The 4,299-nt window shown below is 32.1% G+C and overlaps 1 non-coding gene across 1 annotated transcript; it reads left to right on the top strand.

The window, feature by feature from the left end:
- The first annotated feature begins 2,690 nt into the window (after positions 1 to 2,690).
- Trnak-uuu lies at positions 2,691 to 2,763 on the top strand. Its single transcript has one exon. It is a non-coding gene; the product is annotated as a tRNA-Lys (tRNA).
- Positions 2,764 to 4,299: the final 1,536 nt, after the last annotated feature.

Genomic DNA, 4,299 nt, shown 5'->3' with positions numbered 1-4,299 from the left:
TAGAACTGAACTAGAACTGAACTAGAACTGAACTAGAACTGAACTAGAACTGAACTAGAACTGAACTAGAACTGAACTAGAACTGAACTAGAACTGAACTAGAACTGAACTAGAACTGAACTAGAACTGAACTAGAACTGAACTAGAACTGAACTAGAACTGAACTAGAACTGAACTAGAACTGAACTAGAACTGAACTAGAACTGAACTAGAACTGAACTAGAACTGAACTAGAACTGAACTAGAACTGAACTAGAACTGAACTAGAACTGAACTAGAACTGAACTAGAACTGAACTAGAACTGAACTAGAACTGAACTAGAACTGAACTAGAACTGAACTAGAACTGAACTAGAACTGAACTAGAACTGAACTAGAACTGAACTAGAACTGAACTAGAACTGAACTAGAACTGAACTAGAACTGCACTAGAACTGCACTAGAACTGAACTAGAACTGAACTAGAACTGAACTAGAACTGAACTAGAACTGAACTAGAACTGAACTAGAACTGAACTAGAACTGAACTAGAACTGAACTAGAACTGAACAAGAACTGAACTAGAACTGAATTAAAACTCAACATCAACTAAAATAAAACTGTAATAGAATTCGTGATCGAGATTGTAGATTTCATGTTCAAGCGAATACATTTTAATTTAATTTCGCGAACGATTCGAATGATTATTTGGCCCCAAATTTTCTGCCTCATTGACTCCAATGAATCTCACACCCAAATTTTTATGAATAAATTTGTAGGCATCATTCCCTTTCCTTTTACGACCATAAATAACACAACATACCCAATAATTTATGATTATAAAAACCATGATAAGTGTCAAGCATGTGCCTCCTGACATTATTCATCCCCTTCGAAATAAAATAAAAACGAAATCCAACAAATGTTTTCATTCCCATGAAATCTTAAATCTCAGACACAAGGCAATACAATCTTAGTTAATCTCTAATTTAGAATTTAAGGCACGATTAGCTGCATTTTTATAAAAATAGATTTTCTTCTCTAATAAAAAGAAAATAAGAAGAAACCCCTTAATTTTTGTGAACTATTTTTAAATACAAAGTTTTAAAAATAGCTTTAGAATTTGGGATAAATTATAAAAATATATATATTTAATTTATTAATTATAAAAAGCTATAAAATAAAAAAACCTCTAATGTTCACACTTGTATTTTTTAATTAATGAAGTTAAGGAAGAACTAATTTTAAGTGGTAAACACAAAATTTTAACAAATAAAAGAATTATATGACCAGCAACCCCATGCTGAGGAAAAAGATATTTTAACAAATGTTTTCTATGCAAGACAAGAGGCTGAGTAATACCATAAAGAATTTAACACCATAAAATTGTACACAAAATGCTTCCAAAAATGCTACACAAAATACTTGAAGTTATATACATATTTATAGCATGCTATAAAATGCATTATATAGCATGCTATATAAAAATTCAATTCAATAATCATTTTGTAACAGCAATTGCTTATCTGGCTAATTTGTATTAGTATGTGTTCCAAATTAGTTTACGAATGAGTATATCAAAACAGAAATAAAAAAAAAACAAAACAAATATAAGTATTTACCGTAAGAGTGACGGATAACTCTCGGTTTTCTCATTCTCTTTCTCTCTCTTGTTTCTATACATGAAGGGGTCGTTAAATTTTTGTACGTATGTGTAAAGCACAGTGTTGCTAAGGAAATTTTGTAAAATGGTACTAATTGGTATTAAAGAAGGTACTTTTTGAGCAGTGAATGTACAAATTTAGTATTTTGAATATCAAGAGATCAAGGTTTTTGATTCTTAGCCGATATTTTAGCACTTATAGGGAAAAATTCCCTTAAAAAATTCCAAAAATTTGAATCCCGGACACCAAAGTATACTTTTCTGAACTCAGATTTGGCCTCAGAATTACTTCTTCGTATAAGTTTTTCAAGATATCGTGTCCTAAATTTTAGAAAACAAAAATTTGGCCCTATTTAAGACGTTGAGTTCTAGTCGACTGGTTGAACTTTCAGATAACATATCAAATTTTACAAACAAAAATGTCTTTGCTCTGTTAAAACGTCTTAAATAGACCCAAAAAGGGGGTTTTCAAACTATATGACTCAACTTCTCATATAGTTTGTGAACCCTCTGATGGCAAGAAAAAATTCGGAGGCCAGATTCGGTTTAAAAGCAAGTTTTATAGGACACAAAATTTCATAAGTATTGGTCCCTAATGGACCCTGACTCTTAAGTCCATTATACCCCCGGGCGAGAAATACTTTCTTGTCGATGAATCGCTCAAAACTTATGGAATTAAGAGAAAATTCAAATCTAAAAATTACTATAGATTCGATCCAAGAAAACCATAAGTCCATATATTTGTATAGGGCCACCTTCCGAAATCCACTTTAAAATTTAGCTATAATTCTGAAGAACTAAAAATAGAACACTTTTACTTGTTTAGTGAAAAAAAATCCTTATTAAAAATAAAGCCTTTTGTACATTTGCATTATTCCCCATAAAAAGTACTATTTGACCCACTTGATCATCACTGCCGGTATGAGTATCAGTGTGAGAATTCAATTTTAATTTAACATGTTCGCTAATGTGATTGTTTGTGGTCGTGTGGTAGTTTCTAAAAATAGATTTGTATTGATGTAGTTAACTTTTTCAGCTGAAAGTATGTGCCCGGGTAGCTCAGTCGGTAGAGCATTGGACTTTTAATCCAAGGGTCCAGGGTTCAAGTCCCTGCTCGGGCGAGTTAAATTTTTTTTTTAATTTTAATTTAATTTTTAATTTTAATAATAATATTTTTAATATTTTCTATGTCAACAAATCGTAAGGTCTATTCGTTAACTATATCTCACAGCATTTGTGATCAAATGTGGAGAATTATAGAAAGAGTAATACTTTCATCGAACGATATTCTTAGATCTGTTGATAATTTATTTTTTTAATAGTTTTGAATCGGTAACTCGAATTTGTGAGATCATGTGAGAGTAATAATGCAGCATATGTAGTAGTCAAATCTGGGGAACTTACTCTTGCAACATTTGACTTGCAGACTTTCTCTTTGATCAAATCAAATTAAAGATTATCCAGTCTGATCCTAATAATTTTTCTCTTATTTGCTTTAAATGTGATGGTTCTAAGAACCCTTCTTTCACTTTCCACCAAACTGCAAGTTAGTGGTGCTTGATAACTGTTCCGAACCCTTGTAAATCTGAATTTTAAGAAGAGTACTTTGCCAAAACAAAGGATCTATTGTAATACCTAATACTACATCACTTCTTGTATTCTCCAAGAATGCCTTTAATTATGGAGACATTAGTGGGAGATCAAATTCACACTTTCCTATATTTAACTCAGATGTTAATGGAGCAGTTAATGATTTCGGGAATCCAAATGTTCTGATGAATGTTCCAGATCTGAAGATATTCGACTAATCGGGAATCTCTAGATGACAAAGAATACTGTGAGTAGAGCCATTGAAGTAAAGAGCATTAAAACAAGTACCTCCAGTTTAAAGATTCTCTCAGACTAAAGGAGATAAATCGTCAAAAAGGTCCTCCAAAGATCAGTCTTACGCATCATCCATAAAATGATTCCGTTGCAAAATAGTGCAAGACAATCTCTTTATGGGTTTAGAGCGAAATAGAGAATTCTAATGGGATATTTTTAACATGTAATAATATAAAATTCCGATATCTTATCAAGAAAGGCTGTAAGGGATCAACTATGACCAATATTTTCGGATATATCTTGAACGTTTAGATCAATTCCTAAACATATCTATACAAATAAAAGAGTGATGTTGGTTCGTAATCCATAAACTCAAGTACCAAGGCATCTGATGTATATGTTCCAGGGATCGTGAGAAGTGTTTCTGTAAAGTTTTAAATGTTGTCCGACAGATGGCGCTGAAGTTTTTAGTTTTTTGTCAATAACGCCTAAACCGATTAAAATTGATAGGTATATACAGATTTTTACGTGTAGAGTCCAAATAACTAATCAGTTGTATATAAAATGAAAGATCTTTCGAATATCTTTCTTTTGAATTACTTAATTTAAATGTATCCTGATTTGACCTGATGTAGAACCACAAAGTCACATAATCTGGTATCACGATAGTACACAGGGCAGAGTTTCGGAATTCGTCTTGTCCCGGTTATTGGAGAGGTTCCTTCGGGATGCTCATGATGGCTGGTGCTTAAGCCCAAAATCGCAGAAAGAGAATGTTAGTTAATAGACTGATCTACGGTGAAATCTATATTTCGGTATAGAGGAGTGACTGT

Source organism: Lucilia sericata, unplaced genomic scaffold, assembly GCF_015586225.1.
Source record: "Lucilia sericata isolate MDLA Ls3-8-SP2 unplaced genomic scaffold, ASM1558622v1 Contig001097F_arrow, whole genome shotgun sequence".
Taxonomy (NCBI): Eukaryota; Metazoa; Arthropoda; class Insecta; order Diptera; family Calliphoridae; genus Lucilia; species Lucilia sericata.
This window is presented reverse-complemented; position numbering and strand designations above follow the sequence as displayed.